General features: G+C 37.5%; 1 protein-coding gene across 1 annotated transcript in view; it reads right to left on the bottom strand.

Annotated features, from left to right (window-relative positions):
• DLGAP1 (DLG associated protein 1) overlaps window positions 1–18619 on the bottom strand; it is a 435873-nt gene that overhangs the window by 190449 nt on the left and 226805 nt on the right. The window lies entirely within an intron of this gene.

Raw genomic sequence — 18619 nt, forward strand, 5'->3', positions numbered from 1 at the left:
TTCTGTTCAGTATTTTTATCAATGATCTGGATGCCAGAGTTGAATGCACCATTAGTAAGTTTGCTGATGATGCCAACCTGGGAGGTGCTGTTGACTCTCCCAAGGGACAAGAGGCCTTGCAGAGGGATCTAGACAGACTGGAGCATTGAGCAATGATTAATGGGATGAAATTTAACAAGAACAAATGCTAGATTCTGCACCTGGGATGGATTAACGCTGGACAGAAGTCTAAATTGGGAGAGGAGTGGCTGGAGAGCCGCCCTGCAGAAAGGGACCTGGGGGTGCTGGTCGGCCGCAGGCTCAGTACGAGTCAGCAGTGTGCCCTGGCAGCCGAGAGGGCAAACCGCATCCTGGGGTGCACCAAACACGACATAACCAGCCGGTCAGAAGAGGTGATCATCCCGCTGTATTCAGCGTTGGTGTGGCCTCACCTTGAGTACTGTGTGCAGTTCTGGGCCCCACAATTTAAGAAGGATGTGAACGTCCTTGAATGTGTCCAGAGGAGGGCAACACAGCTGGTGAAAGAGCTGGAAGGCATGTTCCTTTGCTTCATGGAGTGGCTAAGGACACTGTTGTCAAAACAGACACCATTTTGATTTTAACTGCTCTGGCTTAAAGAAACATACAGAACTGTTTTCAGAAAAAAGTCTCTTGAAGAAACTCATACCTACTTTGAATTTGACACCAGTTAATTTACTAAGACATAAACAGCAGCAAAAACTGAATACATATTATCTGTGCAAATGAACAAAGCTCTATACAGAAAGAAGCACCACAAGAAAAGATAACTGCAGCAAAACTGGCCAGAGTTCATTTTAAAAGGCCAAATAATTATCCATGCATTGGACTGTTTTGCAGCTAACTGAAAGAAACTTGGCTTGCTGAAGAGACAAGGAATACAGCACCCAGGAAGACAAATTATGTCCTGGCCAGACTGAGGTAACAGAGCTGGCTTCTGCTGGCTTCTCTGTGATGTGCCCATGTTTTAATGAGCTGATGGTTGTCCCCTTCCACCAAAAATTAAAAGTTCCTTCTGGGTATAGGGCATGAGAAAGAACAGACACCAGTGTTTGCGTTTATTCCATCAAGACTAAGTTTTATTCTATTGAGATTTAGCATTTTCACTGATGTGGGTCTATTTACACGCTGCCCAATTTATCAGCTATGTTTCAGGGACTAGGAAAAAATCTTATTCTTTGCCAAAATTGTGGCCTCATGGGTGTGTGCTTTAATCTTATGAAGAAGACACACCTAGATTGGGTTGGGGAGAATTTATCTGCTTTGTTTTCCTGCCTTTCTCAGATAGGTAAGGACTTTTCTGGGTTTAAAATGATTATACTGTGCTTGACTAGGATTTGCACTCAACTTGCTCTTCTGAGTCGAGAATATGGGGAGTCACCTCACAGTACCTCTTAAACTCTGCTTGCATTATGGATTCATACAAATTGTGTTTTGCTCCAGTTGTGTAAGCTGCGTTTTACCCTCAGTAGCACTTGGGCTATTTTTAGTGTTCGCTCCTATGAGAGTTCTGACTAAAATGAAATTTCTGCTACTTTCACGTAGGAAAAAAACCCTTTCTCCTAAAAGGAAAACAGAAATTCTCAGGTAAAACTAATATTACTGTGGAAAAACAAGTGGATGTTAAAAAAGATTTACCAGCCACTGCGTTCTAGACCACTGAGCATCCCAGCTATATGGGAAGTTGACATTCTCCCTTTAGAAACAACTGTTAACCTTTCTGACATATATTAAATGTTGACATACGGTGACAAAAGTATAGCCAGCAAGAGCAGTACCTGAATAATTCAACAATGGAGTCACAGCCAAAGAAGCTGAAACAACTCATATTTAAAGTCGACTTTAAGGATGTGTTCTCAGAATTTTTCCTGCAGTGATGTCACCTGACACTACGCCACTTGCTTTATGCTACCGTAAATAAAAATAAACAAGGTACACTACTGCTTTGATTTTAGTGATAAATAAGGTTACTCCTCTGCTAATTTCTTCTGAAGTGAGTTTGTGTCTTTATCCAATACTTCTGGTGAGACCGATTGGGCTAAACCCTTCCCAGAAGTAATAGTTGCTAATTTGACAAGATCAAATTTCTGACAGAGGACACAATTTTTGATTGTTAGTTTGTCTATTAATTCAGATTTTCTGAGAAAAATATGGGGATATTTGAATGTTTGCAGTATATGTCTCTAGTATTTCACAAATGATCAGTACAGTGATAAAACTAACTTATTAAAGTTAAAATGAAATATGATGGTTGAATAAGTGCACAAATTGTTTTCCTAAAAATATCTAAATTCTCAACAAATTAGGCATTCTCTGCATGCCATGTGGAGTTAGGTGTCCTAAGTTAATTTGAAGTTTGTTCTAACAACGTTCACTATATTAAAAAATAATATTTAAGACAACATCTCTGTTTTAAAAGGCCTGGCTTAAAAACAGTTGAATTTGGTGATGAGTTTTCTGGTTGATTTTGAAATATGTTGTATTAGCTGCTTGAATACTCCTCTTTTGGAGGCTAAAAGAGCATTTCAAAATTCAGTTAGAAAATTTCCAACAGGCTCATTTGGCCCAAAAGCAAACTCGAATGGGATTTGTTCTCATTTCTGTCAGATAACATGCTACGCAAGAACAAGGTCGTGTTATGTGCTATACAAGCAGATACTGCTTAAGAAGGAGTAAAAGCAATGTGTTTTGTTATGCATGCATGGGGCCTGGTACCTTCAGAAATGCTTCCAACTATTGCCAAATGGACAAAATGTGCATATATATATATATATGCTGTACACAAACAAAACACGTTCTAATCATATCAGATGTTATCCATGTAGAGTCACAGTCAGTATGCGATAGATATCTAAAAACGAATCTTCTGTCTGTGGAAACCAAATCTTCCAGGAATGGCTTTTTTGGTGAAGGTGCAGGGACTAGCAGCTCTTGACTTCCCTGCTGTGTCTTGGAAGGATGCTTCCAAATGACAAACATAATTAGGCACTTACCTTGCACTGGAATAAATGTTTTTTTTAAATTTTTTTTTCCCTAAGGGAATTTAATTTCTAAAATAGAGACCTACAGAAATAAAAACTTTGAGGATCTCAGCTTAAGCCTACAACTATAAATTTGGAATCATTAAAACAGATTGCAGTCACAAAATTCTGGAGGACCTGAATGCCCATGACAAAACAGCCTCTTGGCCTGTAGCATGATGTCCTAAATGCATCCATTTATTGCTTTTAGAGTGAACTGGCAGTTTAGCCATCAAAAGAAACACTTTCCTGTATACAGCCTTTGCATGACACACGAATACTTACACATAGGCTTATACTCCCTCCCACATAAAGTATATTTTTCTTTTTGCAAAGCAGTACTGGTAATCATTAAACATATAATAACATACATTCACAGAATGTGACAAACACAGAATCCAAGTGTAGCCATGTCCCCGTTTAGGTCCCCGTTTAGCTGAAAATACAGACCTTTTAGGCTGATAGATCCTGGCCCAGTGCTGGTCCAGCCTATTCAGCAGAAAGGTCGGCAACTAATTTCTTACCCTCTCCAAAGCCTAGGTTCACGACTCTTTTAGTCCTCGGTTCCCACTGTTTGCTCTTGAACAAAAAGGAATTACTCACTTCGTAAGGTCTAATGCTTGTTGAAATAATTCTCCTCTACAGTCCTATATGCATGACTGGGAGAGGTATTGCATACTGCTGCCAGTCTGCAAAATAATTCATTTTCTCAGGTTGACACTTCAATTACTGTAGATGTACAAAGGGAAAAAGGTAAATTATTTAAAACTAGATAAAATTGAGGTTTATTCGGCAAGAGATTGCAAATAGGTGACTATTTATTTTAAAAGGAGGAAAACAGGTTTATTCATAGAATCATAGAATCATTTATGTTGGAAAAGACCTGCAGAAGCACACAATGAACACCTACAGCTAAGTTTCACAGAACTCACCTGCTTTTCCTATCACAAATGTAAAGAAGGATGGTACAGAAAACAACGGAAGCCAATTTTCCATTTGAAGAACATGGAGCAGAGTCAAAGAGGAAAAAATAATCCACTCAGTTACCATTTGAGCTATGGGGATGAGACACACGTATCCCTGCACCACTTTAACAACTCAAACTATGTTCATGGAGATTTACCAAGTAAAACTATCACTCATGTACTAAGGCTAAAGTAAATCATGCAGTTTTGCTGGAACTTTGGGTAATAGCTTGAAATTGTGCTAAATCATTTATTCCCTAAAATTACTTTGTAGGTCCATCAGGGAAAGGCAAATCAAACTTCCTATCATGTGTTTCTTTCAATTGCTCCAAGCAGACAGCAAGAGGCAATATTGCCACTTCTCCTGAAGCTTTCCTGGGGGAAGAGCCATTTCAGGTTATCCCAGACTTTCCAAGTAGCCGCATGTGGCAGAGGTACTGAAAGGAAGCACTGAGTGGCAGCCCCAGCCCCACGGGTTTCTGGCAATACAGCAGTTTCTCTGCAATGTTTAGCTGGTGGCTCTCCAGAGTCTCTCTCTTTCAGCGAAGTGGAACTGCACCTGCTTTCCATTGCAAATAACCACAAGAGCAAAGCCTCTCCGTTGCCAAACCCTTAAACCTGTGTATGTATTCTCTAGTTAAGTGTAGCACTAATGGTCTATATAACAGGAGCAATCCCTCTTGGTAATTAGCACCATTCAAGTTGGTTTTTAGAAAACTCTCTTCTCCTATGAGAAATTCTACCACCTATGAGCAGAAACTTGAAACGTCTCCTCCACAGACTGCCTTGAGGTGTTACAGTTCTACCTAGAATTTGGACAGGAGTGGTACCTGCCTGTCAGGAGCCTTCTCGCTGTTTCAAGGTGGCCTGATGTAGATTGGATGCACATGCATTAAGAAGAACTTTCAGTTCATTATATTGGGAATTATGGTCAAGGATATCTGTGCACTGAAATGCACAGAAACGCCCTGTGGGTTGTATATTGCTGTTGGTCCTTTATTACTTTGGACAGCAGCAGATATGTAAAAATGGTCGCCTTCTGCCTGCCTTATACCAGCTATGGTATATTTAGCAAACCTAGTGTACCGACAGCTACTCAAGTGATTAATATTTAATTAACCTTAGCCTGTAAATAAATAAATAAACAAACAAACCCCTCACTCACTGCACCTAGAAGAGCTACTCCTCTAATCTAGTGGTGGAAGACTGTGTTTCTCGAAAGCAAGGATATTATGTTTGGTCTGAGAGGAAGCCACTCAGCTTTCACTGTACTGCTTCTCAGTTAAGCAATTTCACTTGAAATTGATAAATTAATGGAATTTTTCTACAAATGGTGAGAGTTATTAAATTGCAGATTTAAAAAATAGATTTAGGATTCGGCTTTTGTTTAGTTTTTATAAGAAATACTGAAGCCTGACAAAGAAGAAAGCAAGCTAGTACGCTTCTCACATGATCTCTGTATATTCGATCTGGTCATTGTCCCCTTTTTACTTTGGATCCTCTTCAGGTTTTAGGTGCTATTTCTTTACCTCAGATATATTGGATTCCTGAATACCAGGACTCTTTTCTTCTCCTCCATCTCATTCTCATCATCTCTGTATGCGTAAAACATCAGAATCTATGTCTTTTGTTTGTGTTTGGATGTCAATATGCCTAAATAATTTTCTTTCAAAAAATTCTAGGTTTACTTGCTGAGTAGATGCTTTCAGTTCGCCTCTTCAATACATGAACAATTAAATTCTCATTCTTTTTTTCCTCTTCCAACCTACTATAGGTGCAGTTTTCTACTCTTGCATGTCATGTTTTGCACATGATCTGTTTGGATTCAAAAACACTTTGACAAATGGCAGTGATTTATTTCAAAGGACTTGTGAGCTTAAATTCACCATCTCAAATGTACCTTATATACTGTCCGGGAGCTTCTTATTTTGCTTGGATAAGTAAAAAAAAAAGCAGCAAGGAAGCCAGCTGCAGAGTTGATCAGTAATCATTATATCTGCCACAAAAAGCCAAATATCGGATTAATTTTTCTCCTCTATAAATACATTTTTTGGTGCTAAACAAACTCCTACCTTGATATTATTAGATAACGGAGCAACAGTTGTCAACAGCTCAAAGTGCACTCCTTCCAAAACTCAATCTAGTTTCATTAATAATGCAAGTTTATCTGAGAAAGCTGTTCCCAAACACTCTACATGCTGCCTGCTCACTGAATGCATGCCTGGACTGCTTAAAGGCAGTAAATTTCAAATAAGATGGAAAAAACATTCCTTGCTTTCTGAAAGTTTTATCATTTATCCCTCTAACAAAAAGATGAACACATACCCTTTATTAGAAATTGTTAAGCAAAGATTATACCTTTGTGTTCCAATGGAGATGCGGTATTCCATATTAGATCTTAGAGAATTAATATTTTTCTATTAACAAATATACAGAAGTGATGTCAGCAGAATTCATATGACATGAGTTTGGTGTTAATCCTGTTACAGATTGGTCACTACTACAAAGATACTAAGGGACTGAGTCACAACGTTTACAACATTAAATATCAGAAAAGTAATATAAATTGGGATGAGCTATTAACTACTCATCTAATATGCATGTATAGAGATTTACATGAGCATATATTACCATTACACTGTGGAGATGCTTTGTTATTTACACTACAGTTCCAGTACTACCATGAAGTCTTTTCTATCCTCCATTTAAATCACTACTGTCTAGAAACATTTTTCATACAAGATTTGAATACTCTGTCGCTCTGGACAGCATTGTAGACTAGCCACCTAGCAGGACATTCTTCTATCTGCTAACGATAAAAAAAATGGTTGGCTATGGTAACTCACCTAACCATATTTCTAATAGGATTTATTTTGTATTTTTCAGTTCAACTACTGCTTAATTTGCGGCAATCTTCCAAGCAAATTAACATTCAGAGGAATAAGAAAGCAACTATGTACTAAACAAGTTCAATCTTGCATTTTACAAGAGGCTTCCATGGTTTTAAACTCATCTTTTTTTATTATCTTTTTTAAGGTTGCTGAAATCTTGCTCTATATAGAACACATTTTATATTTCAAATGTATCACAGAATAACCATTACAACAGCTGTAAAGTCTCACTCAGGGAATTGTTCCAAAGCTGTTGAGAGGTGAAGAGTGCTGAATAGTGAAATCCTAAAATACTCTCAAGCTGGGGAGGTCGTTCCACTTCTGAAGACTGGTAGTTTAGCTCAAGGTTTTATCTTGACAATAACATGAGCTTCTCCAATCTTTTGATGTCTTTTTCCTTTTTATTTAGGAAATTTGGATCGTTATTTTATATGCCAAGGTAATTAAATGTAACACAGTGAGCTATGATTGTGATTTTTTAAAATAGGTAATAAAACAGGTGATAAAAGAGTAACAAACCTCCAATTCCATTGCACAAATCTAGGCTTTACATGTTTTTCCATGCCATCTTGGTACACCTCCTATTTCCAAACTATACTGAAATATATTTCCAGATTAGTCACAGAGAGTACAATGACAAAGCATGGTAAAGCAGTTCCAATTTATATAGGGTTGGACAGACTGGTTACAATTCCTTGATGGTTACTACTGACTACCCAATCAGCAGCAAATCTAGCTTAAAATAATTTTTGTTGAATAAAATAAACTACAGATGAATCCTGCTGTCCATTAATCCGTAGTCACAAAACACTGATCCTCCTCAGCTTCCTCTTTAAAGACGTAATCATTATTTAAGAGAATACCTATCCTACAACGATTCTATTCTCCTTCTTAAAGAGTATTGCTAAGATTTTAAATTGCATTCTGGTTACACGAAGGAAATGTCCCTTCTCTTTGTCCCAGTGAAAACAACAAAAAAAAACTAAAAACGGATTTTGTGGTAGAGTGTACATATGCCACTTTTAGGGAGCCAGATTCCCCTCATTTATATGAGAAAGAAGACTAAGTCCTTTCAAAATAACCAAAACCTGTGTATTTTAGCCAACAGCTTTTATAAAACAGTCTCAGAAGAATTTGAAAGCAGGGTGCAGGAGTACAACAAAGGAAGAAAGAAAAGAAACTATCCACCTGCCTAATCCACCCAGCAATGCTACAGAACTTCGTACTCGGAACTCGGTACGGTCTCAGAAATCTTATATTAGCAGCTGGCATGACACAGTTTTAAAAGAGAAAGAGTGTGGGGGAGAACACAAAAAATGTTCTCTTTTATATTTTCTCTTTGTTCAGATTTTATACTGTACCTGAGCCACGGTTGAGTGACCTGAGCACCTGGAAGAGCATGCACTAACGCAGGCAGAGGAGAGATGAGAGGAACTGCGGAAGAATACTCGACAGCAGGAAAGACACAGTGGACGAATGCCAGGCAAATTAAAGGGGAGGGAAGAGGGGAGAAAAACCCAACCCACTCCCAAAACACCAAGATGATGTCTTCAGTTCTGAGACGACCAGCTCAGGGGGAGAAGCATGGGCACAAGGTAGTCTTCATGAGGAATGTCCTAAGCATTCAATTCCGAATACTAAAGTCTGTAACATTATAAACTCCCAAAGCAGGCCAAAGGAAATACTGTAGGTATTTTGCTGTGGTAATGCTATTTTAAAATGGAATCTGTATGATTTTATGGGGATCGATATTTTCCGATTTGCAGTTGAACTGAAATTTTATACGTAATTGTTTTGCAATATAAAGCAAAAAAAGCAAATAGGCTTTAGCCAAATTGCAAATTCCTGTACTCTAAGTGTTAATTGAGCCTAAGCATATCATAAACTTTGAGGCCTCTTCATGTGATATCTGATAATTCATTTTACATATCCAGCTCACACAAAGACTGGAAATAAAGTATTCTGGATATTTTCTTTACATTTTCTTCTCATTAATTTTGAAAGTTATTAGTTAAGAGCTGGGGTTACCAGTTTATCACTAAGTTTTGTGAAAAATGTCATGAAATGAAAGCAGCAGTCGCTTTTCACAGCGTTTTTCATGGATGTAGAAGCATAAACATCTGCTTTTGTGTCTTTTTTTTTCAAGTTTCTCCAGGCTTGAAAAATAGTTATGCACCATAAATATCACTCTATGAGTCATTTACTTAAGTGAACAGCTGCCTGCTAATTAGCCAAATGCTCTCCATTTTAAATCATACAGTTAAATGAACACACTGCAACAGGCACAAGAATGAAGTGCAGGAACTTTACTAAAATGATGAAATGGCAGAAACTTGTTCTTTCCGTGGCAGCAAACAACAGAGGTCATTTCCTTACTCTGTATCTATGGACTGAGACACATAATGATCATTTGCAGTAGACTGTGTATCTGAATATAGAAAACCAGGCAAACACCACAGAGTCTTGGTTAAATATATGAAATGATACAGAAAACACCACTGTTTTCTGCTAATTTAATAATGCTAGCTTTGTTTTTTCTCACAGAACTGCTGAACAGTGCTAACATCTGAAAATCCAGATTAATAGGCATTAGCAAGGGTGGCTGTTCATGTTTACTGGAAAACTTCTGTTCCACAGTGATTTAGAAAGCTAATCAAATCTAGACAAAAGTCGAAGAAGGCATGCCTTCCTGGAAGAAGCCGAAACAAAACAAAACAAAACAAAACAAAACACCTTTTTCTCATGACCATGCTCATCCATCACTCAAATCCTGTATTTTTTTTTTATTAGCATAATTGTTGGCAATAGAAAAGAACTGTACGAGTCAGGACTTCCCTTTGAGCCTCATATCCTGCCTTCCTAAATAGAAATTCTTTTTATCTTAAATACAATAAAAAGCCAACATAGATCCACAGTTCTCAAATCAAGTGGCTGAAATGACCCTATGTGCATAATGAGAACAAAGCATCTGATCCATCTGACTGTAACTAATGCTACGCAGGTCCACCTTTGAAGGTCACTAGGCCTTGGGCATGCTTTTGTAAAGTTACTTCGGGAGACGATTAAAAGAGTTTTTCATCGTCTATTTGAATCTTTAAGCAATCAAGAAAACTCAGTTGACATAGGAGCTAAGAAAGTCAGAGCCATCGGATCCAAGAAACCAATATTTGAAATCCCTACTTGAAGTACATTTTTCATTAAATTCTCAATTCCGATTAAACCTGACATAAAAAAACCCCAACAACCAACAAAACAAACAAAGAAACCAAGGAAAAAATACTAACTATTTTTTCCCGAGAAACTCTGTTTTTCACAGAAAACTGACACAGCTTAGAGAGAGGGCTATTGTGTGTGGTTAGACACATTCTGTCTTGATTTTCACTAGGAAGAATAATGCACACATTCCTTCTTGTTCTCTATTCATTAAAACTAAGAGGTATGCTTAAACAATTAACCAGGTCTACAATATCATTACAACAGTGACCTCCAGTGAAAGATAACCATAAAATGAATCACTCACTGATAGGATAGCCATAGTGAGGGGCTTTAAAAATTAAATTCCTTTACAATATTTGCTATATTTTCTATTTTCTTTCAGAAACATTCAATACAGATAGAACCTATGAGTACTTTATGAACAGAGTTTCAAAAGTCCAGTATTCTACACCTTTGCTTACATTATCAAAGAAATTTCTGAAATGGTGTGTGATACATTTAAAATAGAATTGTGTAAGATGTGATTGTTTGCGATAGAAAAAGACTTGACTCGATACCCGCTCCCCCCAAATCCTTTAAAATCCTATATTCATAATGATAATCAATACAGAAAAATACCAGGAGGTACAGGTACTTCGTTTTATTTAGTATGATCCCTGATAATACTTTTCTACCATTGGTTACCAATCAGACCCTAACCTCGCATTTTAAATTACCTTATGTTACTGTTCTTTTCATTTTCTCATCAGTGCATCAGGGTTGGGGGCTTAAAGTGACATGCAATTAAGTACACCTACCTTCCTGATGGTTTATCAATTTTACAGTGATCCATCCACTCATCCAGTCCCACAATCCTGTGAAATCTGTCCAGTAAACCAGGCAAAACTAAAATAAAAAATCCACTCCCCACACATACAGGCTGGAAATGAGTGTCCACAGATCCTGCTGATTTCTATTTCAAATGCAGTCTATGAACTTTTGAATTTTGGGTTTACAGTTGCTATTCTGTTCTTTTGTAAGATGTAAATGACTTCTTGAGGCTTGGAGCCTATGAAAGGAAATGACAAGTGGACAAACAACTTCTGCTCTAATCTGTGCTGCCACTCAGGAATGAATTATTTTAAGGAAGGTGCTTTGCAACATGCTCCTTTCGTTCTGCTCTCCTCCGTATTTGCAAAAAGAGTGAATATACTGCAGTAGCTAAAAAAGATTTTATCTCAAAACAATGAATAGCTACAAATTGAAAAGCTTTGCACAGAACCTCAATTGTTTTACCAAGGAGGTAGAGGGCAAAATTTGTTATTAAAAGACATTGATGCCATCTGTTCATTGGGAAAATAAACTGCATCATTCACCTAGTATGTCTCTCATTCTTGCCAATATGCATGATTCAAACAGAAGTCACATATTTTTGCAAAAATTATTCATACTGCACATGGAGTATGAACACTTACTTTTTAAGCACAGACATCCCTTCTTCTTACCAAGAGCCTTCAAGAAGGCCCCCTGCAACAAAGAGTGACTGAATCCTCATAAACCGTATCTTTCTGAGTCAAGCTCTCACCCTGCCAGCAATCCCCTTCCTGCTCCATTGACAACACCATGTGCCAAATAGGCAAATTCTTTTAGGAGTGGAACAGCCACAGGTATTGCTGGGGCAGGATTTGAGCACTGTTATGTAAAGATTAACTATTTGAGCTCTATCTTCTTGTGAAGGGATTAAGCCCAACTGAGAAGAGAAGAACAATGACAGAAAAGGGCGTAAGGAAATCAAGAAACTTTTCAGGAAAGGGAAGAGGACCACACGTTTTGGGTTTCAAAGCCAAAAGTCAGAATGGATTTGCAGAGGGGATTACAAATGTTCACGTTTATGAAACCCGCCTTGACTGTGGGTCAGGAGTCTGGGCACAGCCAAATGCCTTTTTAACTTGAGCTGCCTATGGCTGTTGTGTGTACATAGAAAAGACACGCTAATGCCCACAGAGACACACCAAAGCCAAAAGACTGCAGTACATTTAAAAAAAGTAATGCAAGCATCAAAAACTGCAGCAATAACAACGAAAAAACTGCAAACCACCATCAGAAGTTCTTAGCTTACACAGTCAATTATTTTAAATCAACTGTTTCTTACACAAAAGAATAAATAACAAGAACAGGAAGTAGAAAATTGACTTTAGATGGATAGCTTCATTATTTCTACAAAGTAATGATATGTCTCTTTCATCTTAAATACCCTAAAAATGCAGAAATTGGGCTGAGATGCTTCTCTCCACAGGGTGTAGCGACAGTTAGATTTTTCCTCTTTGTTCAGAACACTCAAACTGAATCAAAGTCACCTTGAACTTCCGTGCGCTAGTTATGTGTAAGGAAGACATACAGCTCAAAGCAAATGGAAAATCAGTCAAGATGTTTGAAAATACAGGTTCTGCAGCAGTGAAATGAAATTAATTTGTATTCCCAGATTAGGGGGCAGAAAAATCAAGAGTAACTTCCCTTTCTCATTCTCTCCTTTTCTCACTCTCCAACCTTATGTATGTATTCTATAGCACAGGACATTTTCATATCTGTATTAAACTTACAGTGCTACTTGCCTGGAATAAGACAGCCGTGCATTTTACTGATAGCCTCACTGTAGGTCAAAAGTCTACACACAGATGAATGTCTTCCTAGCATGACCAGCATATGACTCTATGCATTGTGTGCCCAGAGACAGATCAATGCCCAAAGACTTTCCATCTACCTGTACAATTACAAAAGCAAAGTTCATGAAGTCTTCAGCTTTGTATCTCTTCAGTGTGGGTGTTTTAATATCCATACTGGGCTAGGTGTCGCAAAAGGATGTAATTCATTTAAAAGCCTTTATGTATTGTCTCACCAATGCAGGTGAATTAAACTGGGATGGCAGAGAACAGTTACCATCCTCAGCTGTTTGCTCTACTTCTCTCCAATGGATTATCATCAGCACTGCATGGATGGGCAAACCACATATGAAGCGTACTCTGAAACCATCACAGATAACAGCCTGATGCTTTCAGGCAAACCAAAATTGATTCTGGCCTGTAAATTGCAGCAGGAGATGCTTAACAAAAAGCTCAGTAGCTTACACAGTGTGAGTAGGGCAGACTGCTCAGGCGAGCTGGTTAATCAAATATCTCAAAAAATTGTCCCTGCCCAACCGCAATACTCAAAATAAATGTAAGCAGCTTGATGCTTTGAAATCATGCAAGTGCTAAACAGGTTTTTTTTTCAACAACATTGTTGCATATTTACTTTTGCAGGTAATGCAGGTATTTCTGTTAATCTCCTTCTGCTTTGCAAACTCAGAAAAAATAAAAAAGACGACAGGTCTGTCACGGTGGCTTCTGTCAGAGCCTACTGAGAGTGTGCAGCTCCTCCAGGGAGTGATTTATCCCTTTCTAAGACAGTTAGCTGAGACATGCAATTGCTTTCCGAATTCTCACCATTCCTTGATCACAACGCAAGACTAGGTGACGCTCTCGGACAACGCACCTCTTAAACGTTCAGTTGGATGTCTCCTATCCTGAGCAAACCTCTGTTCTGATTCAGGTTTCTCCTTACCATGTATTTCCTCTTTTCTTAGACAGGAAAAAAAAGAAAAGAGAAAGGCATTTCAGCCACTTTGTACACTAGATTACTGCCTGTCTACTGAGTTTTGACATTAGAAAGATTCTCCTAATGCTCAGCCTAGATTTTTCCTCCTTTAATGCTATCATATACTCTTAATTACATTCCCACTTTCTTCTGTGCTAAATAGATCCACTGTTACTATTTATGGAATTTAGAAGAGGTATTTCCATGTCTATGAACAGTAAAAAAAGCTTGCTCTTGCATTTGATAAATGAGTAGATACCATATCAGAACAAAAGGAAATAACATGCTTCTGAAGACACACTTGGCTTTGCCTTGTCAAATCATCCACATGACTCATTTAGTCTCAAGTATTCTCTGTGGGATTGGCAGGATACCATACACATCTGAGGCTGAGGAAATTCTAAAACTTCACAGGTAGTCTTTTCAGCCTGGGAGTTCTTACTGCTATGCATGCATTACTTATTTCCTATGGAAATCAGAATTTGTGGATTGTTATTAATAACAGCAAAAATGTAAGCTGAAAATATCAGATGAGACATCAAAATGGATTTTCTCAGGTAAATTTGTACTCAAATTCTAGCTTTAATATTTCAAAAAAAATATTAGCTAAATTATTATCTCTAAAACTACATATCGATGTAGTAAGATGATTTATGCAATTCCTTTGCATAGATTTTGCGTCAAAATTCTTTTTCTCACCAAGTAACCTTTTTTTGAAAACAGGAAGTTGCCATTCAGCGTACATTAGATCATTTCTAAATTCTAGCCAGACAAGGTTATTTTATCCTCACCTCCAAATACTTCACTAGGTGCCAGTATCCTGAGATGATACCCAGCATGTTACACACATCTGGGAAACTAAAAGCCCTCCTAAGAAAGTTCAGTTTGGAATAAACCTCCAAAATAAGAACTTTTTTCTGCTTCTGTTCCATAATGTTATTTTCTTTTAACACTAAAACTTCATGGAGTCATTACCATTTGGAAGCAATATGTGGCAAAGTTTATCTACCACAGAGGCAAAAACAATTTTCTCATGCACTTTACTATGGCAAGGAAAATAAATTGGAAATAAAGGTCGATGAAGAAGACCAAGTAAGATTTGATATTTTATGTAAAAAAAAGTCCCAGAGTGGTTTGTGGAAATGATAGATGCATAAAGAAAAATCACATAAAATCTCAGAAAGAAAAATGGTCTAAAGCTAACAGAAAACTTTGTCAAGTAAACTAATTATGGGAGCAAGTTACACTTATGCATTCCCTATTACCGTTTGGTTTTGAATTAAGTACACTGTTAATTTATGCAAAATCCTGTGATTTTTTATAGTGTAAATATATTGCATCTAGGCTGATTTATTACTCTTATTTTCTAAATTGTAAGGTCTTCGCAATAGAGGCATTTGCAAAATCTATATGTTTTTACAGTAGCTTGTACAACGGAGGCCTGACTTAATAAGGCATCTGGGTACTCTAAAATAGACTGATATATACGTATCAATACAATATTCTTAGAAAGGTTAAGATCTGTTAAGAAACACATGCTGGGATTGGTTTTTCCTTTTTCTTTTTTTGCAGATAGTGCATCTGCCTTTTTTGAGAAGGGGAGAAAAAAAACAAAAAAATGTTTTTAGACACTTAACATAATATTTTGCAATATTAACTAAATATGAAAGCAAATAATAGTATGTCACCTCAGACATTAAAAATATTGGCAGTTACTTCATTAAAATTCATGACAGTTCTTTAAAGTTGCATAGATTTTTTGATAGATTTTGAGAAATGAAAGTGAAAAATCCATACTAAGTATACAGAAACACATAATGTGATTTATGAACAGATTTTCAATCTGGAAAAAGAGGTGAAAAATAAGAGGCAGGGCAAAAAATGGAATGAGAAAGAACTGTAACTGCACTATAAACGTACATTATTATTGTACTTCTCAGCCTTAAAGTGACGAAGAGAACAGTCTACCAGAAAACATAGCATATACCGTAACAAATTAGGTTTTAAGTCACACAAGGAAAAAAAAAGCCTCAAACATGCATCATTTGTAAGGGTTTCTTCTGCCTTAATTACAGATATTTGATGTGACATTAAATGATTAAGAGGACCAGATTGTCAGTTTTCATCAGCAGACACTTAAATAAGATGACAACAAGTAGCTTTTGAAGAAATTGTTGTGATAGGGGGCATCTTTACAAGAAATCCATTGCAGCATGGAAATTCTTCTCTGAAATCCTCTCTAGGTCAGTGCCGAAAATTAACACTTTAGTGAGAAAAATACCAAGAAAAAGGCAAAGGGGGACAGATGAGCACAAAGCAGGCACTGACTCTGGCAGTCCACAAAGACTTGAGAGGGAAATCCATGGATCCACATTTCTCATGTATCTTGTCTTCAGGGAAGGCACATTATCAGGTATTTTCAGAAGTATCTATTTTCACATCTTGATTTTGATGCCTGATCTGTGACAGAGTCTGGTATCTAAAGAAACTGGAGGTGGATATTACGAAAAACTGGGATCTAAATTTTTTCCTCTGTTTCAGTGTTCTGTATCGATGAGGCACTAACAGCCAAGGGGTTGTATGAGGATCAAAGAGTCAAGTGCTGGTGAAACACCTTGAATATGTGAAGTGCAATTTAAAAGCTGAAACACTGGCTGGGCTGGGCCCAAGTAGCCTCACTGAGCTGACTTTACAACACCGTCTGACGCTGGTTTTACAGCACCTATGTTCAGACAGGGCTTTCCGAGGTGGAAAACAACCTTACAATGTCATCACTCTTTTCCCACTGAATATCGACGTCTGCACACTCCGCTGCTGGACACTGCATTTCTTGATCTTACAATTTGTTCTTGAAGCCCATTAATGACAGGTTCCTTGGTACTTCTCCGATTCACCTACTGAAACAGAACAACCACCCGCAAAATCGATTCAAATATATTTGTTTGCATTAAGACTGTGTCAGTCCCACAATATGTTGTGTAATCACTCCCATGGATTTTGCTCACTGTCCTCGAAGTAGTGATTCAAGAATTGGTTTTGCATTAAATGCCTTTTTATCTTATTAATGAATTCCTCCAAAGGTAATTTTAAACTTTAGCCTTCTCAATTCAGGTGTTAAGCAAGAAAAAGTATTCTACTTCATGCATTAAATGGCATACCAAATAATTGCTCTAGTTAAAACTTATCATCCTTTGAAGAAGCTGCAGCATTTTTGTTCACCCGCAGCATTTTTGTCCATCTGCAGTGCTTGCTCTAGCTGCTTCAGTTTTCAGAATTAAATGATCATGCTGCCAGCTTTGATCACTGCCGATGCTTTCCAGGTTTTGCTCTTCCCTGGAATATAAACTTTAAAGTTAACTTAGTTGAATTGCATTTAGTCATAATAACGCCTTGGCAATTTCTCTACGAGCCGAAATAGACAATTTAGGCAGCATGTAATATTTAAATCCTTTATGCTCACTTCACTTTTTCCAAAGGATGTCTAAGGCCTCTCCCTTGTATATTAGAGCAGTCATTTTAAATAGTGCTTCCTAATGAGACGGGTCTATTGCAGTAATCTCTGCACTACGGAGAGATGCAGTTTTAAGTAAAAATAAAAGGGATCATTTGTTGTAAGCTTTTGTTGAGTGACAAAGATGTTTAGATATCCAAGAAAAAAGAAAAAGGCATTGCTACCTAAATATCCTAGATTTTTTTTCTTAAAATTACCTGTACATGTTGCAGTTATGTAATGTGAAATGCATGTTCCAGAGTTTAATAGACTCCCCCAGTCTTAAAAACAGAGGGCAAAAAGGAAAAAAAAAAAACAATTAAGAAAAAGCCATACCTTGATATTCATCTTGCAGTTTTCTAGTTCTCATCCCCTTCATATTCCAAGCAACACATCTCACCCTTTACTATTTATATCCTTTAAGTTCTGCAATGCATTATTGCTTATGCTGATACTTCTACGGACAGCATCGGTCCTCACAAACTCAAATCAGGTTAACTTCAAAACAGCAATGCCCAGAAAGAAACTTTGACAGACTTGGAGACTTGCCCACTGTCACCCAGGAAATCTCTTGCAGAGCAAGAAGAGAAACCCAAAACTTTCATCTAACTTTTTGATGTCATTTTGACAATAAAGTGCCCAAAACTAAACACAAGGAATACCGGTTTCATGAATGCCACAACTGGAAGACCCTATGCCCTGACGGATCTCTGTGAAGTATGGATTCTACACGCCTTCTCCTCCTTTGGCTGAGCACTGAGCACAGACTATCAGAGCAGGCAGTAAGAACGGCAGGAGAAAGCCGAGAAACAGCACAGCTTCTAATTTGTGTAGTAGCTCCATCTACCCAAGTGGAGTTTCCTTGTAAAGACCCCCTGCCTAGAAAATGTTCTGCACAGTTTTGGAAAACAATGTTCATCGCCTGTGATGAATACTTGTAAACCAGGAGCTTGTCAGAGTCTATGGAAAGAGCATTGCTGAAGGTGAGCTACTGCAGCTTAATGTTATTGTGTGCATCATTATCACCCACACAAACCTTTTGATGGATGGATGGATGAATAATTCCTGTGTGTGGGAAAGTAACACCAAGTGATGGATTTCACCAGCATAAATATCACCAGCAATTAGTTGGAACAGTTAAAAAAAAGAAAAAAGACAGTACAGTCAACACTTGAATTTGGAAATACATTAATTTTTAGATAAGTAATTGAGAGTTTTATATACAATGACATAAGAGAGCCTTCAGAATGGGATGAAGTTTGTTCTACCTTTACTATGATTGCAAAAGGGATGCATAAACGATGAAACATCTTTCGAAGATCTTTTTTGCTAATACAGAATATGAATGTTCTTGTGTAATATGATCTCCCTCATAAATGATACAATGAAATTCTCCACACCCAGTAT

This window comes from Calonectris borealis, chromosome 2 (assembly GCF_964195595.1).
Source record: "Calonectris borealis chromosome 2, bCalBor7.hap1.2, whole genome shotgun sequence".
Classification (NCBI taxonomy): Eukaryota; Metazoa; Chordata; class Aves; order Procellariiformes; family Procellariidae; genus Calonectris; species Calonectris borealis.